Source organism: Dendrobates tinctorius, unplaced genomic scaffold (assembly GCF_039654945.1).
Source record: "Dendrobates tinctorius isolate UK_male_01 unplaced genomic scaffold, ASM3965494v1 ptg000055l, whole genome shotgun sequence".
Classification (NCBI taxonomy): domain Eukaryota; kingdom Metazoa; phylum Chordata; class Amphibia; order Anura; family Dendrobatidae; genus Dendrobates; species Dendrobates tinctorius.
The window spans coordinates 5,806,932-5,833,976 of NW_027361723.1; the positions used below are offsets into that span (position 1 = coordinate 5,806,932).

General features: G+C 45.6%; 1 long non-coding RNA gene across 2 annotated transcripts; it reads left to right on the forward strand.

The window, feature by feature from the left end:
* Positions 1 to 149: 149 nt before the first annotated feature.
* LOC141091727 (uncharacterized) lies at positions 150 to 27,045 on the forward strand. Of its 2 annotated transcripts, none has more exons than XR_012232561.1 (3): positions 150 to 448; positions 15,384 to 15,514; positions 26,689 to 27,045. It is a non-coding gene; the product is annotated as an uncharacterized lncRNA (long non-coding RNA). The 2 variants fall into 2 exon arrangements; XR_012232562.1 differs by lacking the exon at positions 26,689 to 27,045 and adding an exon at positions 15,606 to 16,956.

The following is a 27,045-nucleotide window of genomic DNA, read 5'->3' on the forward strand; positions in this document are numbered from 1 at the left end:
TGCATTTGGTCTGCTGCCATCTGCTGGTCTTTTTCTGTACAGCAGCCTGCAGCTAATTAATTGTAGCACATGCCTTCCACTTCCGGGTCAGTCACTCCTTCTCTTCCTGCTGGTGGCCATTATTAGTTTCATTTTCACCCGGGAGAGACACTCTTACCAGGCTGTAAAAGGCATCAGTTTTTTGACCACACACAAATTCGTTGTTCACCTTGCTCCAACTTGCTAGCAATTTGCTGCACACCTTGTTGCACACACATTGCTGTATCACTTTGGTTGTTACACCTGCACGTCTGGAGAACCTACTGCATTGCCAATCATACGCTGTATGTCCAGATTTCCAATAAACAAGTCTGGACTTCACAATATCTGGTGTGTATCATCTCTCCGGACGCATGAACAGCAAAACAGCAACAATGGTCCTGTCTGCTCTGCACTGAGGAATCGGAAGGTAGGAATCTCTCCCAGCCCCAATCAACTACACCTCCATTCGCCTCATGTGGGGACAGAACATTGGCTGCACCTTATCTGCACCTTGTCTGCACCACGTCTCAGGGCAGGTGACAGACATGAAGGCTCTGGAGTGCTGCACATTTTCTAATTCCTACAATTACGTGATTTTTAACAGAGCGCAGTGATGCTGGGATTTATTTAATGAAGCCACAGTGATCTTTACAAGAGTGCAATGGTTTTTACGGGCGCAGTGATTTTCTTTTGAGAGTTTTATGAGAGCGCAGTTATCCCGAGTGGAGACATCTGTGTGATCAGTTATCTTCCTGAGAGTGCAGTGATTTCTATGATAAAGCAGTGATTTCTATGAGAGCGCAGTGATGTCTATGAGAGCGCAGTGATTTCTATGAGATCGTAGTGATTACTATGAGTGCAGTGATATCTATGAGAGCACAGTGATGTCTATGAGAGCGCAGTGATGCCTATGAGAGCGCAGTGATGCCTATGAGAGCGCAGTGATGCCTATGAGAGCGCAGTGATGCCTATGAGAGCGCAGTGATTTCTATGAGATTGTAGTGATTACTATGAGTGCAGTGATGTCTATGAGAACGCAGTGATTTCTATGAGATCGTAGTGATTACTATGAGTGCAGTGATATCTATGAGAGCACAGTGATGTCTATGAGAGCGCAGTGATGCCTATGAGAGCGCAGTGATGCCTATGAGAGCGCAGTGATGCCTATGAGAGCGCAGTGATGCCTATGAGAGCGCAGTGATTTCTATGAGATTGTAGTGATTACTATGAGTGCAGTGATGTCTATGAGAACGCAGTGATTTCTATGAGAGTGCAGTGATGTCTATGAGAGCGCCGCGATGTCTATGAGAGCGCAGTGATGCCTATGAGAGCGCAGTGATGCCTATGAGAGTGCAGTGATTTCTATGAGATTGTAGTGATTACTATGAGTGCAGTGATGTCTATGAGAACGCAGTGATTTCTATGAGAGCGCAGTGATGTCTATGAGAGTGCAGTGATGTCTATGAGAACGCAGTGATTTCTATGAGAGCGCAGTGATGTCTATGAGAGCGCCGCGATGTCTATGAGAGCGCAGTGATTTCTGAGAGTGCAGTGATGTCTATGAGAGCGCAGCGATGTCTATGAGAGCGCAGTGATTTCTGAGAGTGCAGTGATGTCTATGAGAGCGCAGTGATTTCTATGAGATTGTAGTGATTACTATGAGAACGCAGTGATGTCTATGAGAACGCAGTGATTTCTATGAGAGCGCAGTGATGTCTATGAGAGCGCAGTGATGTCTATGAGAACGCAGTGATATCTATGAGAGCACAGTGATGTCTATGAGAGCGCAGCGATGTCTATGAGAGCGCAGTGATTTCTGAGAGTGCAGTGATGTCTATGAGAACGCAGTGATTTCTATGAGAGCGCAGTGATTTCTATGAGATCGTAGTGATTACTATGAGTGCAGTGATATCTATGAGAGCGCAGTGATTTCTGAGAGTGCAGTGATGTCTATGAGAACGCAGTGATGTCTATGAGAACGCAGTGATTTCTATGAGAGCGCAGTGATTTCTATGAGATCGTAGTGATTACTATGAGTGCAGTGATATCTATGAGAGCGCAGTGATTTCTGAGAGTGCAGTGATGTCTATGAGAACGCAGTGATTTCTATGAGAACGCAGTGATTTCTATGAGAGCGCAGTGATTTCTATGAGATCGTAGTGATTACTATGAGTGCAGTGATATCTATGAGAGCGCAGTGATTTCTGAGAGTGCAGTGATGTCTATGAGAACGCAGTGATGTCTATGAGAACGCAGTGATTTCTATGAGAGCGCAGTGATTTCTATGAGATCGTAGTGATTACTATGAGTGCAGTGATATCTATGAGAGCGCAGTGATTTCTGAGAGTGCAGTGATGTCTATGAGAACGCAGTGATTTCTATGAGAACGCAGTGATTTCTATGAGAGCGCAGTGATTTCTATGAGATCGTAGTGATTACTATGAGTGCAGTGATATCTATGAGAGCGCAGTGATTTCTGAGAGTGCAGTGATGTCTATGAGAACGCAGTGATGTCTATGAGAACGCAGTGATTTCTATGAGAGCGCAGTGATTTCTATGAGATCGTAGTGATTACTATGAGTGCAGTGATATCTATGAGAGCGCAGTGATTTCTGAGAGTGCAGTGATGTCTATGAGAACGCAGTGATGTCTATGAGAACGCAGTGATTTCTATGAGAGCGCAGTGATTTCTATGAGATCGTAGTGATTACTATGAGTGCAGTGATATCTATGAGAGCGCAGTGATTTCTGAGAGTGCAGTGATGTCTATGAGAACGCAGTGATTTCTATGAGAACGCAGTGATGTCTATGAGAACGCAGTGATGTCTATGAGAGCGCAGTGATTTCTATGAGAGCGCAGTGATTTCTATGAGAGAGCAGTGATTTCTATGAGAACGCAGTGATTTCTATGAGAACGCAGTGATTTCTATGAGATTGTAGTGATTACTATGAGTGCAGTGATATCTATGAGAGCGCAGTGATTTCTGAGAGTGCAGTGATGTCTATGAGAACGCAGTGATGTCTATGAGAACGCAGTGATTTCTATGAGAGCGCAGTGATTTCTATGAGATCGTAGTGATTACTATGAGTGCAGTGATATCTATGAGAGCGCAGTGATTTCTGAGAGTGCAGTGATGTCTATGAGAACGCAGTGATTTCTATGAGAACGCAGTGATGTCTATGAGAACGCAGTGATTTCTATGAGATTGTAGTGATTACTATGAGTGCAGTGATATCTATGAGAGCGCAGTGATTTCTGAGAGTGCAGTGATGTCTATGAGAACGCAGTGATTTCTATGAGAACGCAGTGATGTCTATGAGAGCGCAGTGATTTCTATGAGATTGTAGTGATTACTATGAGTGCAGTGATATCTATGAGAGCGCAGTGATTTCTGAGAGTGCAGTGATGTCTATGAGAACGCAGTGATGTCTATGAGAACGCAGTGATGTCTATGAGAACGCAGTGATTTCTATGAGAGCGCAGTGATTTCTATGAGATCGTAGTGATTACTATGAGTGCAGTGATATCTATGAGAGCGCAGTGATTTCTATGAGATCGTAGTGATTACTATGAGTGCAGTGATATCTATGAGAGCGCAGTGATTTCTGAGAGTGCAGTGATGTCTATGAGAACGCAGTGATGTCTATGAGAACGCAGTGATGTCTATGAGAACGCAGTGATTTCTATGAGAGCGCAGTGATTTCTATGAGATCGTAGTGATTACTATGAGTGCAGTGATATCTATGAGAGCGCAGTGATTTCTGAGAGTGCAGGGATGTCTATGAGAACGCAGTGATGTCTATGAGAACGCAGTGATGTCTATGAGAACGCAGTGATTTCTATGAGAGCGCAGTGATTTCTATGAGATCGTAGTGATTACTATGAGTGCAGTGATATCTATGAGAGCGCAGTGATTTCTGAGAGTGCAGTGATGTCTATGAGAACGCAGTGATGTCTATGAGAACGCAGTGATGTCTATGAGAACGCAGTGATTTCTATGAGATCGTAGTGATTACTATGAGTGCAGTGATATCTATGAGAGCGCAGTGATTTCTGAGAGTGCAGGGATGTCTATGAGAACGCAGTGATGTCTATGAGAACGCAGTGATGTCTATGAGAACGCAGTGATTTCTATGAGTGCAGTGATGTCTATGAGAGCGCAGTGATTTCTATGAGATCGTAGTGATTACTATGAGTGCAGTGATATCTATGAGAGCGCAGTGATTTCTGAGAGTGCAGTGATGTCTATGAGAACGCAGTGATTTCTATGAGTGCAGTGATATCTGTGAGAGCACAGTGATTTCTGAGAGTGCAGTGATGTCTATGAGAACGCAGTGATGTCTATGAGAACGCAGTGATGTCTATGAGAACGCAGTGATTTCTATGAGAGTGCAGTGATTTCTATGAGATCGTAGTGATTACTATGAGTGCAGTGATATCTATGAGAGCGCAGTGATTTCTGAGAGTGCAGTGATGTCTATGAGAACGCAGTGATGTCTATGAGAACGCAGTGATGTCTATGAGAACGCAGTGATTTCTATGAGATCGTAGTGATTACTATGAGTGCAGTGATATCTATGAGAGCGCAGTGATTTCTGAGAGTGCAGGGATGTCTATGAGAACGCAGTGATGTCTATGAGAACGCAGTGATGTCTATGAGAACGCAGTGATTTCTATGAGTGCAGTGATGTCTATGAGAGCGCAGTGATTTCTATGAGATCGTAGTGATTACTATGAGTGCAGTGATATCTATGAGAGCGCAGTGATTTCTGAGAGTGCAGTGATGTCTATGAGAACGTAGTGATTACTATGAGTGCAGTGATATCTGTGAGAGCACAGTGATGTCTATGAGAGTGCAGCGATGTCTATGAGAGCACAGTGATGTCTATGAGAGCGCAGCGATGTCTATGAGAGCGCAGTGATTTCTGAGAGTGCAGTGATGTCTATGAGAGCGCAGCGATGTCTATGAGAGTGCAATGATTTAGCTTCCTGTAGTAACACCTCGCTCCTCTCTGCAGTGCGATACATTTTCTGATACCTTGTAACCTGCGAACAATAAACTTATAAGTAACATTGTATCGTCGCCATTGCGGCCACCTGGAGGGAATCAGCGACTCTGTCCCTTTAAGAGCTCCCTGTGGTCCGCTGGTGACTCTGCGCTGCAGCCCGCCGTCCATCTTTCACCAGCTCCGGGAGCCTCATTGTCTTATCTTCGGCCGAGTCAATGATGACAGAAGCGTCCTAAGATGTCGCCAAATCATGATTCATTTCGGCTCATTCAATATTAATGTGACTGTTATTTAAAAAAAAATTGCTGGTGTAGACCGATCTGTGGGGATCAATATCACAATAACCGCGGCTTTATGGCCCCTCCAGGGGGTTGTAGGCTCGTAAAGACTTGCGGACGCTCGGACGAGCACATAATGTTAGTACACCTCCCGTGTGGCCTCCATTAACATTTCCGGCTCAAATTTCTGACGTTTCTCTTATTTTACATCTGTAAAAGAAATCTGAGTCATCATTATTATTATTATTATTATTATTATTATTATTATTATTATTAGGGCCCCCATAGTGAAGTCGATGTAGACCACAGGATTTCCACTGGATACAACCAGCTCAGCTCCACCTGTGTTTGCATATAGCGGAAGCGCCATAAATCCCAACATGGAATATTAGGAACACATAGAGCTACTCTACTAGTGAAGCCTTTTAGTGCTCCCACACTGCAGCTTACCTCTTTTACTGACCCCACAATGTCCACCTCACGCAGTATGAAGCCCCAAGACACAGTATGAAGCCTGCACAGATGCCATATAGAGTATCAAGCCCTCAAAGACCCAGCAAACAGAATGAGACCCCCTCACAAAGTATGAAGCCCCACAGCCCCCACATATAGTATGAACCCCCGACACCCAGTAGATGGCCCCACACACAGAAGGAGGCCCCCTCACAAAGTATGAAGCCCCACAGCCCCCACATATAACATGAAGCCCCAACGCACAGTAGGAAACTCTACAGACCCTTACACAGTATGAAGTCCCCACAGAATAACACAGCATGAAGCCCCCTCGTAAAGTATGAAGCCCCACAGCTCCCACATATAGTATGAAGCCTCAATACCCAGTAGATAGCCCAACAGACCCCACACACAGTATGAAGCCCCGCAGCCCCCACATATAGTGGGTCACCCTCACACCCAGGGCAGCAGGGTACTCGGTACCGGGCCGGTGTCAGGGGGAATGTGTCACAGCAGCGGTGACCCGGTCCGTGGCCTTGGGCGCCCAATATCAATGGCGGTGATGTTAACGGTGTTAAAGTTTATTGGAATAGTTTGTGACGCCACCTGTGGTGCTCAGCAAGTGTGATGTTAGGCCGACGCTGCGGGCAGATCCTCTGGGACTGATGGTATGCGCAGCTTAGATGGTGTAGCTCCCCACTGGCGGAGCTGTAGTCCCAGGGCAGTGTAGATGAAGTAATGGCGGGGAGGCACAGTTGGTGTAGGTGCAGGTACCCAGGTGTAGTGGTGCAGGAATAACTGGAGGACACCAGAGTATGCGGTTCCAACGCTTTACTCACTGTTTGCAGTTCACACACCTGCCTGCCTCCGTACTGTGTTCTTCAGGTCAGGGTCCCAGCCAACCTCCAGGCAGGATAGGATTCTCCCTTCCACACTCCAACACAGTGGCGGATTAAGTGGACTATGGGCCCGGGGCTGTTCATAAAACCTGGGCCCCTGTACCCCCCTTCCCACCTGAGCGCTGCGGTCCCCGTGCGGGAATTGACAGCCGTACGGACCGCAGCACTTGGTTTGCTGCGGGTCCATACGGAAAACCCGCCACCATTCCACCACGTGTGGACATGGCCTAAAAAGACGTTGCACATAAGCTGTAGGCCTACGGCCAATACGCACAAAATCGCCCAACGTGATCCTGGCCATAGGGGATCCACTTTAATGTCCCCACTTTAATTTGAAGTCCCCTTACTTCATCCATTGCAGTCCCCTATCACCCACTCACTTCATCTGCAGTGCCGCTTCATCATTTGCAGCCCCTTATCCCCCCCTCCATTTTATCATGTGCAGTCCCCTTCCCCCCCAACTTCATGTGCAGCCCCACTCCCCCATCATCATGTGCAGTTAATTTTACCCCCACATCATGTGCAGTCCCCCTTACCCCCAATTCATCATGTGCAGTCCCACTTACCCCTTAATTCATCATGTGCAGTCCCACTTACCCCTTAATTCATCATGTGCAGTCCCACTTACCCCCCCTTCATCATGTGCAGCCCCACTCACCCCCCTTCATCATGTGAAGCCCCAACTCATCCCCCCTTCATCATGTGAAGCCCCCACTCACCCCCTTCATCCTGTACAACCCCAGTCACCCCCCCTTCATCATATACAGCCCCCAGTCACCCCCCTTCATCATATACAGCCCCCAGTCACCCCCCTTCATCATATACAGCCCCCAGTCACCCCCCCTTCATCATATACAGGCCCCAGTCACCCCCCCTTCATCATATACAGGCCCCAGTCACCCCCCCTTCATTGTGTACAGCCCCCACTCACCCCCCTTCATCATATACAGCCCCCAGTCACCCCCCTTCATCATATACAGCCCCCAGTCACCCCCCCTTCATCATATACAGGCCCCAGTCACCCCCCCTTCATTGTGTACAGCCCCCACTCACCCCCTCCCCCATTTAATTCATTTTATAAATAAAAAAAATAAAAAAGTTCCCCATACTTACCTCACAGCCGGCTCGCTCCCCAGCAGCGCCTCTGCTTTCAGCATCCTCCGGGACATGTCGGCGCGTGCACGATGACGTCATCGCGCACGCCCGACATCTGACCCGGAAGTACAGCCGGAGCTGAGCAGCCGTCAAGGTGACGGCCGTGCACAGCTCCCGGCCCCTCATAGAATGTGACGCGGGCGGCTGTCTGCTGCCGGCGGCGTCACAGCACAGGGCACGGCCGGCCCTGTACAGGTGCTGGGGGAGCGGTCCGGGGGGCATTTGCCTCTCTGCCACCCGGCCCAGCCCGCCCCTGGGCCCCCAAAAAACCTTGGGCCCGGGGCGACCGCCCCATCCGCCCCTATTAAGATCCGCCATTGCTCCAACATGTACCTTACTGAACGACTCCTCCAATGCGCCTTTAGGTGCGAAGCACTCCAGTACTTTATTACCCTGGAATGCCTCTCTCTAGGTGTTCCTAGTCTCTACTTGTATGACAGACAGCTGTAGCCTGCTTTGGGGACTCCTCTCTGCGTCCCGGCTCACTATCCAAGTGCTGTTGTGTCCCAAGTCTACGATGGGATTAAGGCGTTAGTGGCTCACTACTCTACCGGTGTCTGTTGCCGGACATAAAGATCCAATCAACCTCGGGGACCGGGCCCTGGCCTTTGCGCTCTGGACTGGAAGGGTTCTCTCTCTCTCTCAACCTGCTTCCCACCGTCCTTCTATTCTCCTTCGTTCCGATCTGTTCTATCTCTCTTATGGAATCTGTAGTCTCCAGTCTACGTCTCTTTCTCCTTCTCTTCCTTCCCGTGCCAGCTGGCCCAGTTCACTGGGGCAGCTGCAGCACTCCTTCCTCCATCCCTTCTTCCAGGGATCCCCACTCCTCACCAAGTGGCTGTCCTCTCCTACTCCACCTGCCTTCTTCTGCGGACTGACCTGTAATCCTACAGCTTCCCTCTCTTTTATATCTAACTCCGCCCGTCTCCCCAGCACCTCCCGTGTTACGAAGACAGGGACCACAAAAGGCACCCTATGACCTTTCCAGCTTAAAGCATGGATGGGTCACTGCTGAACTATCCTGTGTGTGCAGTGCAGGTGTTGGAATGTGGAAGGGAGTTCCCACCCTACCTGGATGGTGGTGCACCACACCTTAGGAGAAGGTGCAGTACCTCTGTGGCGACTGAAGCCTCAGGGGCGCCACAATAGTATGAAACCCCGACGCACAGTAGGAAGCTCTACAGACCCTTACACAGTATGAAGTCCCCACAGACCCAACACAGCATGAAGCACCCTCACAAAGTATGAAGCCCTACGGCCCCCACATATAGTATGAAGCCCCAACATCCAGTAGATAGCCCCACAGACCCCACAAACAGTATGAAGCCCACACAGACAATATGAAGCCCTCACAGACCCCACACAAAGTATGAAGCCCTCACAGACCCCACACACAGTATGAAGCCCTCACAGACCCCATACAGTATGGAGCCCTGACAGTAGACCCTACTCCAGCATTGCACTAGCCTGTGTGTCCTTATAAGCCTCTGCTTCTCTGCCACTGAGCTGGTCTCTGATGGTCAATCAGGTGACCTGAGAATGTCATGTGACCTGTAGGTCCATCACTCCCTGCTCCACCATTGTATTCAAGTATTTATGTGTTGTGAGTGTGGGGACGGTGACTTGATGGACAGACGTGACTGGTAGTAGGAGTGGACGGTTTGTGCACAAGAGACGGAGATTGACAGGATAGAAGGGTGACAGCTGGGAAAAGTGGATAGGAGAGTGCAGTACCTAGAAATGACCACAAGATGGCAGGGGGCAGTAGCTTAGGACTCAGCATCAGCTTATGGCTTGAGAAGCGCTTATTCATGGGGGGCGGGGAGATAGGAACCCAGGAAGGGAATTCCCGGTGAGAGAGGGGATAAATAGAACAGGATAGGGTTCCAGGCAGGCTAGTCCCGGCAGGAGCTCGGTAGAAGACGGTGAAGAGAGAAGTGCTCAACCAAGGGACGGACAGCAAAGAGACAGGGGGGTGGCCCTGACCCGACAGACCGCAGGACAGACGAGGCCCCGGGGTTACCGATTGGACGACGACCTCTAGCAGGTGAAGCGCTGGCGGTAGATTGGTCTAGGACAGCCCCAGTGCAAGATCCACGAGGGATGTTACTTCGACTGGAGCAAAGGTGCATGTACCCGGGCCTGGAGACAGAGAACTGTAAGGAGGCTGCGGTGCGTGATTGTGGTCGTCAGGAGGGCGACGAATAAATCCGGAACTGTTACTATTGAAATCTGTCTCCGCCTCGTCCTTGCATCACCTGGTGTCTGTGTCATCCGGACAGGGTAAGCAGTGGTCCACCCCCCAATCTGGCCCCCTACCACATGAGGACACAGATACACTGGAAGCCGGGACATATCCCCAAACTAATATGACAGTGGGACAGTTCACGAAATTTGTGACTGTCCCACCGGATTTGGGACGGTTCCGAGGTTTGGTTCTACCACAATGATCTTCTTCTTAGTTCCACTGAAGATCAAAGTTTATTTTGGCTCTTATGGACGTGCCACGGATAAGCGGTCAGTTCTATCATTCTACACCACAAGGGCACAATCAGCATGGCACCTGCATGACTATGGTCTCCTCCAACTTGGACACTCTCCACCCACCCAAAAACACACTGTAGAATAGGGGCTGATGTGAGTGATTACAATCTCTACAGAAATTATTTGCAATTTTGTGGCATTTCTATTTTATTTTTAAATTGTTTTTTTTTTGTTTTTTTTACTTTTGTTTAGAATTTATTTTCTAAATATTTGAAAACTATTTTTGGATTTTTTTTAATAATTCTTCATCTATACATTTTTTAGATTTCATTTTTTTTTAACTTTTTATGTTTTACATGTCTGAATAATTTCTTACTTGTTCTTATCATTTGCTCAAATTTTTTTAAACTACATTTCACATTTTTAGCATTTATTTTATAAGTGGATGAACTTATTTTTAGATTTTATTTTACAATATATTTAATTCTAAAGTTTTGAACTGTTCTTCGCTGCTTTTGTTATAGCTCACATTCTACATTTTTTTACATATAGATAGCTTTCAATTATTTTACTATCTTGTAAATTTTGCAAGTATTTTTTGAATTTCTTTTCAGCATTTATTCTCTTGAAATGTTGAAACTAATGTAGTATTTCTGTTTATAGACATATATATGAATGTATGGTACATGATATGCTGTATTGAGTGTACATGTGTATAAACATATATATATATATAATTATATATTTTAAATATTTTTTATATAATTTATCGTATATACATTTTTTAAATATTTTGAGATTTTCCTTATACCGTAATTTATATTCGTTAGATTTTGGAGCTAAGCTTTCATTATATACTGTATATAAATTTATATTTTTTTCTCTTTTTTATTTTTTAATTACTTGGGGATTTTTATATATCATCTATTTTTATATATTTTCTAACTATAATTATTTATTATTTATTATTATTATTATTATTATTATTATTTATGTATTGATTATGTATTTATTATTTTTTTATTTAATTTTATTAATTATGTATTGATTAATATTTATTATTTATTATTAAATATTAATTATTTGGGGATTTTTATATATAACTATTATATATATATATATATATATATATATATATATATATATATATATATATATCTAATATAAAGCTCAATGTGTGTGTATATGTGTGTGTGTGTGTGTGTCCAGGATTGGCATCCGCACCGTCGCAGCTACAGCCACAAAATTTGGCACAGTCACTCGTCTGGACCCAGAGAGCGTCCTAGGCTATGTTGTGAGGTGAAATTTTAACCCCGCGCGTTCCAATTCACCAAACAATTTTACCCCTATCTACATAATGGGGAAAAAGTGTGTGCGCGTCAAGCCCCGCCCCTCATTATGATGTCACAATGGTTGACTATGGGATGGAGGATGTGTGATGGGTATATGGGCACGGGACTATAGGATGGAGAATATGTATGATGGGTATATGGGCACGGGACTATGGGATGGCGGATATGTATGATGGGTATATGGGCACGGGACTATGGGATGGAGGATATGTATGATGGGTATATGGGCACGGGACTATGGGATGGAGGATATGTATGATGGGTATATGGGCACTAGACTATGGGATGGCAGATATGTATGATGGGTATATGGGCACTGGACTATGGGATGGCAGATATGTATGATGGGTATATGGGCACGGGACTATGGGATGGAGAATATGTATGATGGGTATATGGGTACGGGACTATGGGATGGAGGATATGTATGATGGGTATATGGGCACAGGACTATGGGATGGAGGATATGTATGATGTGTATATGGGTACGGGACTATGGGATGGAGGATATGTATGACGGGTATATGGGCACGGGACTATGGGATGGAGGATATGTATGATGTGTATATGGGTACGGGACTATGGGATGGAGGATATGTATGATGGGTATATGGGCACGGGACTATGGGATGGAGGATATGTATGATGGGTATATGGGCACGGGACTATGGGATGGCGGATATGTATGATGGGTATATGGGCACGGGACTATGGGATGGAGGATATGTATGATGGGTATATGGGCACAGGACTATGGGATGGAGGATATGTATGACGGGTATATGGGCACGGGACTATGGGATGGAGGATATGTATGATGGGTATATGGGCACAGGACTATGGGATGGCGGATATGTATGACGGGTATATGGGCACGGGACTATGGGATGGAGGATATGTATGATGGGTATATGGGTACGGGACTATGGGATGGCGGATATGTATGATGGGTATATGGGCACGGGACTATGGGATGGAGGATATGTATGATGGGTATATGGGCACAGGACTATGGGATGGAGGATATGTATGACGGGTATATGGGCACGGGACTATGGGATGGAGGATATGTATGACGGGTATATGGGCACCGGACTATGGGATGGAGGATATGTATGATGGGTATATGGGCACGGGACTATGGGATGGAGGATATGTATGATGGGTATATGGGCACGGGACTATGGGATGGAGGATATGTATGATGGGTATATGGGCACAGGACTATGGGATGGAGGATATGTATGACGGGTATATGGGCACGGGACTATGGGATGGAGAATATGTATGATGGGTATATGGGCACGGGACTATGGGATGGAGGATATGTATGACGGGTATATGGGCACTGGACTATGGGATGGAGGATATGTATGATGGGTATATGGGCACGGGACTATGGGATGGCGGATATGTATGATGGGTATATGGGCACAGGACTATGGGATGGAGGATATGTATGACGGGTATATGGGCACGGGACTATGGGATGGAGAATATGTATGATGGGTATATGGGCACGGGACTATGGGATGGAGGATATGTATGACGGGTATATGGGCACGGGACTATGGGATGGAGGATATGTATGATGGGTATATGGGCACGGGACTATGGGATGGCGGATATGTATGATGGGTATATGGGCACAGGACTATGGGATGGAGGATATGTATGACGGGTATATGGGCACGGGACTATGGGATGGAGGATATGTATGATGGGTATATGGGCACGGGACTATGGGATGGAGGATATGTATGATGGGTATATGGGCACAGGACTATGGGATGGAGGATATGTATGACGGGTATATGGGCACGGGACTATGGGATGGAGGATTTGTATGATGGGTATATGGGCACGGGACTATGGGATGGCGGATATGTATGACGGATATATGGGCACGGGACTATGGGATGGAGGATTTGTATGATGGGTATATGGGCATGGGACTATGGGATGGTGGATATGTATGACGGGTATATGGGCATGGGACTATGGGATGGAGGATATGTATGACGGGTATATGGGCACGGGACTATGGGATGGAGGATATGTATGATGGGTATATGGGCACGGGACTATGGGATGGCGGATATGTATGACGGGTATATGGGCATGGGACTATGGGATGGAGGATATGTATGACGGGTATATGGGCATGGGACTATGGGATGGAGGATATGTATGATGGGTATATGGGCACGGGACTATGGGATGGCGGATATGTATGATGGGTATATGGGCACGGGACTATGGGATGGAGGATATGTATGACGGGTATATGGGCATGGGACTATGGGATGGAGGATATGTATGATGGGTATATGGGCACGGGACTATGGGATGGCGATATGTATGATGGGTATATGGGCACGGGACTATGGGATGGCGGATATGTATGATGGGTATATGGGCACGGGACTATGGGATGGAGGATATGTATGATGGGTATATGGGCACGGGACTATGGGATGGCGGATATGTATGATGGGTATATGGGCACTGGACTATGGGATGGAGGATGTGTGATGGGTATAAGGGCACGGGACTATGGGATGGAGGATATGTATGATGGGTATATGGGCACGGGACTATGGGATGGAGGATATGTATGATGGGTATATGGGCACGGGACTATGGGATGGAGGATGTGTGATGGATATATGGGAACGGGACTATGGGATGTAGGATGTGTGATGGGTATATGGGCACGGGACTATGGGATGGTGGATATGTATGATGGGTATATGGGCACCGGACTATGGGATGGAGGATATGTATGATGGGTATATGGGCACGGGACTATGGGATGGAGGATATGTATGATGGGTATATGGGCACGGGACTATGGGATGGAGGATATGTATGATGGGTATATGGGCACGGGACTATGGGATGGAGGATGTGTGATGGATATATGGGAACGGGACTATGGGATGTAGGATGTGTGATGGGTATATGGGCACGGGACTATGGGATGGTGGATATGTATGATGGGTATATGGGCACCGGACTATGGGATGGAGGATGTATGATGGGTATATGGGCACGGGACTATGGGATGGAGGATATGTATGATGGGTATATGGGCACGGGACTATGGGATGGAGGATGTGTGATGGATATATGGGCACGGGACTATGGGATGTAGGATGTGTGATGGGTATATGGGCACGGGACTATGGGATGGTGGATATGTATGATGGGTATATGGGCACGGGACTATGGGATGGAGGATGTGTGATGGATATATGGGCACGGGACTATGGGATGTAGGATGTGTGATGGGTATATGGGCACGGGACTATGGGATGGTGGATATGTATGATGGGTATATGGGCACGGGCCTATGGGATGGAGGATAATTATAATTTGCTATAACTAACCACAGTTAGTTACTATGCCCGGGCAGAGCCGGGCTCTTCAGCTAGTATATATATATATATATATGGTATATTTTTTTTATTTATTTTATTTTTAAATATTTGGAGACTATATATATATATATATATATATATATATATATATATAATCCTCAAATAGTTAAAAAAGTTAAATATATATATATATATATATATATATATTTAAGATTTTCTCAAGTTTATTTTCTTTTGAGTTGGAAACACATTTTAAGCTCGCATTATTATGCTTGCACTTTTTGATTATTATACATGAATTGTAAATTTTATTCTTTAATTTTTTTTTTCATTTGCATTTATTTTTAGTTTTCCGTTCCTGGTGTTCTCATGGTTAAGTCTACAGAGGTAATGGGTCATATATTTGCCTTGACCGGTCTCATCCAATGTTATGAGATATCGTCGGAGTACATTAACCTACAGGAAGGCAGAGAGGACAGGTAAGCTAATCACAGGCGTAATGTCCGCCATAAATCCATCTGCGATGCCCAAGTCAAAGTGTGTTAATAATTCAGTGTTTACTTTCGTCAGAGCGCAGAGTGAAAAATGATGGGTGCGCCGGGCCCGGGATAATCGGGGAGCTGCCGGAGATTGATGGCGCGTTCTGCATTATGAGACGTATGACTTATCGAGCTGTCACCGCCAGCGTTTTAAGACAGAATTATATGGGAGATGAGAAAGATTTTTACCAAATTAATGAAAAATCAATCAAGCTTCAAAAATCCATTAATGGTCATAATGCACCAGTTACTGAAAGATACCACAAAAATCCAATACCGGCTGTTAAATACTTATCTGGGACAGGAGTGGACAGGATATATCTCATTCATTAGGCTCCATGTATTTACTTTCCGAGGGACACCGCAACCTCCCATCAATCTCACCGGCCGGGCTGACGTCTGCAGGGATAGAGACATGGCAGACCGTCCTCCCCGCTCCTAATGGACCATGGCGTAAGTGACGCGCCGCACCAAAGTGGAGCAGAGATCACAAATATAATCAATAATTAACTAAAAATAATAGAAAGATAAAAACCATAGAAAAAGAAAAAAAAATGAATTGAAGATTAATAGACCCCGGATCATTAGCAAGAGAGATTGAGAAACGTTTTTCAGCGTCTCATAGTTTGTATCACCATGTTGTCTGGCTTTCTTAGTTCTCCAGTTCAGCGCCCCAGATTCCCTGCACACATAAAATATGATAAAGTTTGGGCTACCTGCAGTCACCACCAGGAGGAGATCTTGGCCAATAATCTGAATGCTGCTATGCCTTTGATTGTCCTAAAAAGATGTGTAACACTCTGAGGACTCCTAGGACTGCATCTGTGGCACCCTACGTCTTTACTGCCACAAAATATGTACTGTTTTGTATGTGTTTTGAGAGCAATGGGAGTTATGCTTTCTCTGCTAGAGACCACAACACACACACAATTTACCTCACTCCCTTACTTGTCTGAACCTCAGAGATTTGCAGATATACCCTAACTGGGAGGGGGAGGATCCGAGTTGTGGTTTTCAGTGAAGAAGAAGGTGAAGGCGGAATGGAGAAAGCTCCTGGAAGCCATGACATGCGCTTCCTCCAGGAGGAAAGCTAATAAGAATCAGGTAGTCAGCCCCTAGGCCATCCATGCTTTCCGAGCAGGGTGGTAAGCTGAGAGACTGTGTGAGTTTATCAAACCAACAGCAGAGTGTTTTCCCTGGGAAGACTGCAGCAAACTAGGATCAGTGAAGGTTTGTGCAAGAAGGAACTGGAGCTTCACACAGGATCCAAGCTGCAAGTTGCCAGAGGAGGAATACACAGTGAGTAGTTGCTATACCGGAAGTTCTAGACTCCGGGACGCCTTGGTCCCAGAAGGGATTAGAATAGCAGGAAACTTACACAGTCACAGCAGAGTGAAGGATAACTCCCATTCTGCAGAGCAGACTGTAACCTGGTGAGAGTTGTAATATCTCCTCTGAACTGCACCTGAAATACAGTAAATACTAAAGTGACTTTCCTTGTCTCCTTCCTTATTACTCCGTGCCTTCTACTTCCATCACAATCTCTGGGGTCAGCCCTGGTTGGAGAGGGTTTAACATCTGCACTGCCATCACCATCTACTCCCCCAGGGATCTTCTGCAGTGCCGGCTATAATACAGTCGATCACTCCAACTGGCGTCACGAATCACTACATAAACTTTATCCCTAATCAATACTCCCCTTTACATGACTGCCTGGGGCCACAGACCGGGTCACTGCCACTGTGACACATCCCTTTAAGATGACCGGCCGGGTACCAAGTAGCCCATGGCCTCTGGGGTGCATCACATCCAACCCCTATCATGCTCTATGGTGTTACGTACATGCCCCAGTCTGTTAGATGTTTTTGTGCTCCATGTCACAAGTAGCCCCGCATACGCCCATGTGTTGTATTTCATAGACCAATATGAGGCCTCCCCAGACACACACTTGGGTCTTGGTATTATATTAAGACTTTCTAGTAACTCTTTTAGTTTGTCTTTGCTTAGTTCCTGTCCACAGTAATATGTCTCCTGGCTGCCGGTGGTTTGCTGTCCATGAGTTACTTGTCTGCGGCTTCCAGTAACCCTGCTACATGTCAGTCGTCTGACAGGACATCACTTGTTTGGCTGCGGCTTCCAGTAACCCTGCTACATGTCAGTGGTTGGACGGGACGTCATCTGTTTGGCTGCGGCTTCCAGTAACCCTGCTACATGTCAGTCGTTTGACGGGACGTCATCTGTTTGGCTGCGGCTTCCAGTAACCCTGCTACATGTCAGTGGTCTGACAGGATGTCATCTGTTTGGCTGTGGCTTCCAGTAACCCTGCTACATATCAGTGGGCTTTAGGACATCACCTGTTTGGCTGCGGCTTCCATGGTATTCAGACTTTCTAGTTATTCTTTAGATCGGTCTGCTACCTATTCCCGGTCTTCTAAGACCTCTGCTGCATGTTTGTTGGGTTTCCGGACGTCTCCTAGTCACCTGCGTCTTCCATAGTATTTAGTCTTTACTGTTACTCTGGAGTTTTGTCTGCTACCTGTCTGTGGCTTCCAGGACCCCTTTAAGACATTCAGTTTGCCTCTACATGTTCAACTGCGACATCCAGGATGTCTCCTGTCCGCTTGTGGCTTCCAGGACCACTTAAAGACCTTCAGTTTGCCTCTACATGTCCACCTGCAACATCTGGGACGTCTCATGTCTGCTTATGGCTTCGTTGACCCCTTTAAGACTTTCAGTTTTCGTTTACATGTCCACATGCAGTTTTTGGGATATCTCCTGTCCACTTACGGTGTCCAAGACCCCTTTAAGCATTTCAGCTTGCCTCCAAATGTCCAACTGTTGTTTCCAGGACATCTCCTGTCCATTTGCAGCTTCCAGGATCCCTTTAAGACTTTCAGTTTGCCACTTCATCCCCACTAGCGGCTTCCGGGATGTTTCCTGTCTGTTTGCAGCTTACAGGACCCCTTTAAGACTTTTACTTTTCCTCTAGTAACTCTGCTGTCTGTTTCAGCATGAAACCTCTGCCTGCTGCACTGACACGCCTGTGCTCACGTAGACTTTGGGCTTAGCGGATCTACCTTATTTTAGTGTGCCTGCTTTCTATTACATACCGCTTTCTATTACATACTGCCCTACTAATATCCAAGTGCTCTCACTGCACCTGCATACCACTGCGCTGTCACACACTACCTGCAATATTTATTTAGTGTTTTATGCCTTTCTCTCCCTATCTCTATTGCTGAGACGTCTTATCTCTAGAGATGAGCGACTTTGCCTTTTTTAGGGTCGAGTCGGGTTTAATGAAACCCCACTTTTGCAAAAGTCGGGTCGAACGAAATCGACCGACTATAGGGAAAAGTCGGAGGTGGACTGAAACACGAAACCCAATGCAAGTCAATGGGGAAGCAAAGTCGGCAGGGAGTGGAGGACAGTAAACACACCTACAGTGCCCATTTCAATGCCAAAAACATCAATTCTTATTATTGAAGCTTGTCAACCTTAATTTACTTCATAATAATAGTTGCGCATTGAAAACTGGGGGTTATTTGGCTAAAGTTGTGGGGGGGGGTTGGGCTGGCTCCAGGTTTTTGTGTGCCCTGGGCCAAAGAGTGTCAGTGCACCCCTTTAACACATACCACAACTCATGATGCTCTGATATGGCAGAGAAATATAGGTGTAGTACAATGACACATACTTCACCGCTTACATGACATGACCGATCTATTTTAAATTGTACAATAGCGCAAAAAAAGGTCAGTATATTACTCCATACAGTGTTATGGCCACCACATTGTGCGCCATACAGAATAACGAGCCCCATATATTTCTCCATACAGACTAATTGGTCACATATAATGTTCCATACAGTATATGATGAGCTCCACATAATGCTACAGTATATGATGGTCCCCATGGATGATGCTCCAGTGTATTATGGGCCCAAATAATGCTCCATATATAATGGGCCCCATTTCTAATGCTCCACTGTATAATGTGCCCCATAGATGCTGCTCCAGTGTCTGATCTGCCCCATTTAGAATGCTCCAGTATATGATGAGTCCCATGGATGATTCTCCAGTGTCTTATGGGCCCAAATAATGCTCCATATATAATGGGCTCAATTTCTAATGCTCCAGTGTATAATGGGCCCTGTAAATGCTGCTCCAGTGTCTGATGTCCCCCATCTGGAATGCTCCAGTATATGATGGGCCTCAAGGATGTTGGTCCAGTGTATGATGGGCCCTAATAATGCTCAATGTTTAATGGGCTCCATTTCTAATGCTCCAGTGTATTATGAGCCCCGTAAATGCTGCTCCAGTGTCTGATGTCCCCCATTTGGAATGCTCCAGTATATGATGGGCCCCATTTTTAATTAACCCAGGCATGGTATGTGAAAAGAGCTCCATGGAGTAATCTGAAGTGTGTGCTGCCGCATCTTTCACTTTTGGTGTGTGTGAAGGACACAAGGAAAGGGGTTGCTCCTGACCAGAAGCCTGCACTGACGACTCAGTGCTTGCATTTTTTTAAACTTCAGAAGAGGAGGCGATAGAGCTGGAGGCTGTTTCAGCAATGTAAGCCAAAAACAGTTCCTGATGCTCCGGCTTTAAAATCAGTCTACCTTCTCCCAGAAAAGGGAGCCTAACAGGCCTTCCAGAGCTGCACCATGATGCAAGCTCAACACCTCCTGCCTTAGCTGCTATTGTGTTTTTGGCACTACCAGCAGATGCACCACCACCACCATCAGTACCAGGTGGCCCCCCATGCCCACGTCCGTGTCCTCTTCCACCATACTTCCTCATGTTTTGGAAAATGGACCCAAAATACCAGCAGATATATGGTACTGTATCAGAAGCATACAGCTCTATACAGTCTAGGGATAACAGTAAATCTCCGTATATATATTTCATGAGTCATACACAGACGCTCACAGGCTCAGTAAGGAGTACACAATAAAATAAAAAGTTGAAAAAGGGTACAGTATCACCAGATACAAGGTATATATAGAATAGTGTAAACATTATTAATCTCCGTATATATTTCAGGAGGCAGACACAAACGCTCTCAGGCCCAGTATGGATTACACAAGAATATGAAAAGCTGTAAATGGGTAATGTAACACAAGCGTACAGTAGTATAGAGTATTGGCCAAATTTGAAATCTCTGTATATATTTCCAGAGTCACCCTCACTCAGTCTGGGTTTGACCATAATAAAAAATGTTGTAAAAAAGGTACTGGATAACAAGATAGCAAGTATATATATTATAGGGTACATTTGACTTCTCCTTACACATAGTCCCGTAGTCACTCTAAGACGCTCACTCAGTATGGATTTGTGTTATGAATGGGAAACTGAGGAGCAAAAAAAGACAACAAGCTAAGTCTCAGAAAACCAGAGAAGTTGGTAACTATGCAGATTGCAGATCCCTGATCTTAACCGCACAACTAGCAGCAGTCATGGAGCGTTCCTACGATGTTCCTAGATGCCTCGTCACAACCGGAGAACTACATAAGCCTAAAGCAGGAAAAGAGGAAAACTAACTGCCCCAGAGCAGACCCCAAAGGAAAGACAGCCCCCCACATGTATTGACGGTGAAACAAGATGAAAATACAAAGGCAGGAAAATAGGCTGAGCAAACGATGGGGCCCGGCTAACTAAAAAGGACAGAAAAGGAAAGACACTGTTTGCAATCTGCCAAAAAAAAACCTCCTAAAATATTGTCCAACACTTCTGATAGCAAAATTAACCCTGAAGTCACTAGACTTCTAAACCTATATCAGCACTCTGAAATATTCTGAGACAGAGCAAAAAAGAGGCCAATCTAATAAGGGACAGAAAGCAGATTGGCAAATACTGATTAATAGGAGTAGAATTTCAGCATAGCCCCAGCAGGGGCAGGCTGATTACACAAAAAACTGAATTGACCAACAAGAGCAAGTGTGAACATTAGCAAAAAACAAACTTAACTTGAGAAGACTGGAAGAGAGCAGAAGTCCAGGACCTGAGAAGCAGACTGAATCACCAGCACCCGGATAGGGCGTTGGCTGTCTTATATCCAGTCTGATACTCCAGAGATCCAATCGTTATCTTCCTCATCAGGTGGCAGATGACTACCACTTAAACCAACCGCACTACCTCCTGTCACCACCAGAGGGAGAACGGAAGGGGAACTCTCAACTGGTGGTGCAGAAAATGAGTTCATGACAGATTTGACTGTAATACTAAATGTCGAACAAAGGTACTGTATAGCAAGATACAAGCTGTATCGAGTATAGGGTAAAAATTGGTATCTCCGATTCACCCTGTATATAGAAGGCGTAAACCAAACACGCTCACTCCCAATGGATGATACCATAATAACAAATTTTGAACAAAGGTACTGTATCAGCACATACCAGGTGTATCCAGTCTAGGGGTAATTGTAAATTTCTGTCTATACTTCTGGAGTCAGACACAGACACTCAGAGGTTCACCATGTATTACACCAGAATTTAAAAAGTAGAAAAAGGGAAAGGTATTCGAAGCATACAACAGTATACAGTGTTGTGGTACTTTTAATTCTTCGTTTATATTTCAATCTCGTAAGCCAGTCCAGACTCTCCGCTACTGGAAACTACATGGATACAAGTACAGACGGAAAGTTGAGTGTTAGCAGAAATTTGGGAATTACTCATTGCCGGAAAATCTCCCGGTAGATGTTGCAGAGGCGATGCAGACTCTCAATTACTGTCTGTGGAGACAGCGAAAAAGGTTCTTTGTGAAGAAAGGATTGCTTTATCGCAGTAGCATGGATCACATCACAGTTACTCATCTCCATCAAATTGTGATCACAGGGAGAGATGTAGACATGGTCCTCACTGCCTATCATGATGTGTCTGGTCATTTTGGAGTGCAAAAGACAGAAGCCACAGGCCGTAGGCGATTCTATTGGATTGGTATGAGAGGAGACATTGAAAAATGCTGTCAGGAATGTCACACATCTGTTACTATCACAACTGTGAAAGGTGATCATAAAGCACCAATGCATCCGCTTGTAAGTTGACGTCCATTACAAACGGTAGCCATTGATCATCTGAAGGTAGAGGCCAGCAGGACAGGCAATAGCTACATCTTAACCATCATCGATCACTGCACCAAATTTCTAGTGATCGTCCCTGTGAAGGATTTAACTGCCCAGACTACATAGCGGTGGAGCAGGGAGAGGTAAGTATTGCAACTTGCAAGTGCTGTGGCCATGACCAAGCAGGGGTGGCACTCTCGTGGTCGACGGTACTGGCACAGGGCCCATCATAGTACGCTGGTGTGTCTGACGGCAAGTGGGCCCCCCCACTGTCAGAGACACTGTATTATACTGTGAGGGGCCCTGTGCCAGTGCCTTCGGCCATCAGTGGGCCCATCCACCTGTTCAGAGCAATGGCACTTGCCCGGGTGCGCCAGGTATTGACCCCAGCCCTTGGGGGGGTGGGCAGCCCAGTTAGGGAGGTTTAAAAAATGGCATATGTTGATGTGTAGGCTGGACATTCAGCTGCTGCAAATGGCGGAATTGGGCAAGTCCGAGGAAGAGGAGGACAAAAGCGAGGCAGTTTTCTGGCAAACTATGTGTCATCAGGGGAAGGTGGGACAAAATCCTTTGAAACCCATGCATGGTTCATATTAATGAAGGTTAGATCATCAACATTTTGGGTCAACAGACGGGTCCTTTTTTCTGTCAGGATTGATCCAGCAGCACTGAAGACTCAGATAACACAATAGCAGCAGGGCAAGCGAGCTCCTGTAAGGCATAGTGTGCCAATTCAGGCCAGGTGTCCAGTTTAGAGGCCCAATAGTCAAAGGGGAATGACCTGTGAGGGAAAACAACGATATGGGAGAAGTAGTTTGTTACCATAGTTGACAACTGCTGTCTCCAGTCACTTTTAATCAATGCAGTATTAGCAGTCGTGTGAGCGGTACTTGAGAAATCATTCCACAACATGGTCATGAAACCCCTGTCTCCAATGCCACTTCGGCTGTGTGCACCATGAACACTTCTTCCATTGTGCCCCCTACGGCTCGTGGGAGAACCAGCTCCGCTGCTGTGTGCTGGGTAAGCCTCAAACAAACGGTTTACCAGATTTGCTTGTTTGTTAGCCAATATTATCTCTAGGTTCTCCTGTGGCATGATGTTGTATAATTTGCCTTCGTAGCGTGGATCCAGGATGCTGGCCAACCAGTAGTCCTCATCCTTCATCATTTTGGCAATGCGGGGGTCCCTTTTTAGGATCCGCAAGGCATAATCGCACATGTGGGCCAATGTTCCAGGTGTCAATAATGCACTGCCACTGCTGGGTGGAGGAGCTCTTTCTGGCAAATCCAAATCCCTCCAGTCATACACAAACACTATTCCTGACCTTGGAACGCCAACATTTTCTCTTGCCCCCTGAGAAGCATCCTCCTGCCCAAAATAATCATCCCCCTCATCCTCCTCCTCTTCCTCTTCTTCATCCACCTCGTCCAGGACAGTTCCCTGACCAGACAATGGCTGACTGTCAGCAAGGCTTCCCTCCTCCTCCTCCTGTTCCTCCTCCTCTGATGCAGATGCCAGATCCTTAATGTGCGTCAAGCTTTGCATGAGCGGACGCATAAGTGGGATGCTCATACTTATAATGGCATCGTCTGCGCTTACCAGCCGTGTGCATTCCTCAAAACACTGAAGGACTTTACTGAGGTCTTTCAGCTTTGACCACTGCACACCCGACAATTCCATGTCTTCCCTCAAACTGCCTGCCCGTGTATCCTCCCACAAATGCATTACAGCCTGCCTCTGTTCGCATGGCCTCTCAACCATGTGCAGGGTGGAGTTCCACCTTGTTGCAACATCTATGATTAGGCAGTGCTTGGGGAGGTGGAGCAATCGCTGCAGCTTCTGCATACGACTGGAGTGTACGGCCGAGCGACGGATGTGTGAGCACAGTCTTCGCACCTTTTGGAGCAGTAACATAGTAACATAGTAACATAGTAATTAAGGTTGAAGGGAGACTTTAAGTCCATCTAGTTCAACCCATATCCTATCCTAACTTGCCCTAACATGTTGATCCAGAGGAAGGCAAAAAAAACCCATGTAGCAAACAGTAAACTTCACATTGGGGAAAAAAATTCCTTCCCGACTCCACATACGGCAATCAGACTAGCTCCGGGATCAATGCAACACTAAGGAAACTAGTGTATATCCCCTGTAATATTATACTTTTCAAGAAAGGCATCCAGTCCCTTCTTTCCTCCATACGTAGAGGATGCCCCCTTGTCCCCGTCACAGGTCTAAGAGTAAAAAGATCATTAGAAAGGTCTTGGTATTGTCCCCGCATATATTTATACATTGTAATAAGATCACCCCTAAGCCTTCGATTCTCCAAACTAAATAACCCCAAGTGTAATAACCTGTCTTGGTATTGCAGACCCCCCAGTTCCCTAATAACCTTGGTCGCTCTTCTCTGCACCCGCTCCAGTTCAGCTATGTCTTTCTTATACACCGGAGACCAGAACTGTACACAGTATTCTAAGTGTGGTCGCACTAGTGACTTATATAGAGGTAAAATTATGTTCTCCTCATGAGCATCTATGCCTCTTTTAATGCATCCCATTATTTTATTTGCCTTTGCAGCAGCTGCCTGACACTGGCCACTAAATGTGAGTTTGTCCTCCACCCATACACCCAGGTCTTTTTCAGTGACTGTTTTGCCCAGTGTTTTACAATTAAGCACATAATTATACATCTTGTTTGTTCTACCCAAGTGCATGACCTTACATTTATCCCCATTAAAGCTCATTTGCCATTTATCAGCCCAAGCTTCTAGTTTACATAAATCCTCCTGTAATATAAAATTGTCCTCCTCTGTATTGATTACCCTGCAGAGTTTAGTGTCATCTGCAAATATTGAAATTCTACTCTCTATGCCCCTTACAAGGTCATTAATAAATATGTTAAAAAGAAGCGGGCCCAAAACTGACCCCTGTGGTACCACACTGCTAACTGTGACCCAGTCCGAGTGTGCTCCATTAATAACCACCCTTTGTTTCCTATCCCTGTGCCAGCTCTTAACCCACCTACACATATTTTCCCCTATCCCCATTGTTCTCATTTTATGTATCAACCTTTTGTGTGGCACCGTATCAAAAGCTTTTGAAAAGTCCATTTACACCACGTCCACTGCATTCCCTTGGTCCAGTCCGGAACTTACCTCTTCATAAAAGCTTATCAGATTAGTCTGACAGGAACGGTCCCTTGTAAACCCATGTTGATATTGGGTCATGAGGTTATTCTTCTCCAGATACTCCAGTATAGTATCTCTTAGAAAACCCTCCAGGATTTTACCCACAGTTGAAGTTAAACTCACTGGCCTATAATTTCCAAGTTCAGTTTTTGTCCCCTTTTTGAATATTGGCACCACATTTGCTATACTCCAGTCCTGTAGTACAGACCCTGTTATTATGGAATCTTTAATGATTAAAAATAATGGTCTATCTATGACTGTGCTTAATTCCTGCAGTACTCGGGGGTGTATCCCATCCGGGCCCGGGGATTTGTCAATTTTAGTGATTTTTAGACGCCGCCGTACTTCCTGCTGGGTTAAGCAGGTGACATTTAATGGACAATTTTTATCCCTGATCATGTTATCCGTCATGGGATTTTCTTGTGTAAACACTGTCGAAAAAAAGTCATTTAGCATATTGGCTTTTTCCTCATCCTCCTCCACCATTTCACCCAGACTATTTTTAAGGGGGCCAACATTATCATTTTTTAGCTTCTTACTATTTATGTAGTTAAAGAATATTTTGGGATTATTTTTACTTTCTCTGGCAATATGTCTCTCTGTCTCAATCTTTGCTGTTTTGATTTGCTTTTTACAGAATTTATTTAATCTTCTGTATTTAGTTAATGCCTCATCACCACCTACTTGCTTTAATTCTTTAAATGCTTTATTTTTATCTCTTATTGCACCCCTTACAGCTCTATTTAGCCATAGTGGTTTCCTCCTATTTCTCACATGTTTATTCCCATACGGTATATATTGTGCACAGGTCCTATTCAGAATGCTAATAAACGTCTCCCATTTTCTTTGTGTATTTTTATGTCTACAGTGATGTTAACGTTCAGAAGAGGAGGCAATAGAGCTGGTGGCTGTTTCGGCAATGTACGCCAAAACCTGTTCCTGATGCTCCGGCTTTAAAAGGGGTTTTCCTACTCCAAGAAAAGGGAACCTTGCAGGCCTTCTTGGGCCAGACGATGACGCGGGCTCAACACCTCCTGCCTTAGCTGCTATTGTGCTTTTGTCTGAACAAGCCGATGCACCACCACCATCAGTACCAGCTGCGCCCCCCCTGCCCATGTCTGCAGATTCTTCCACCATACTTCCTTATGTTTGGGAAAGTGTACCAAAAATAACAGCAGAGAGGTGGTACTGTATGAGGAGCGTCCAGCTGTGTAAGGTGTATTAA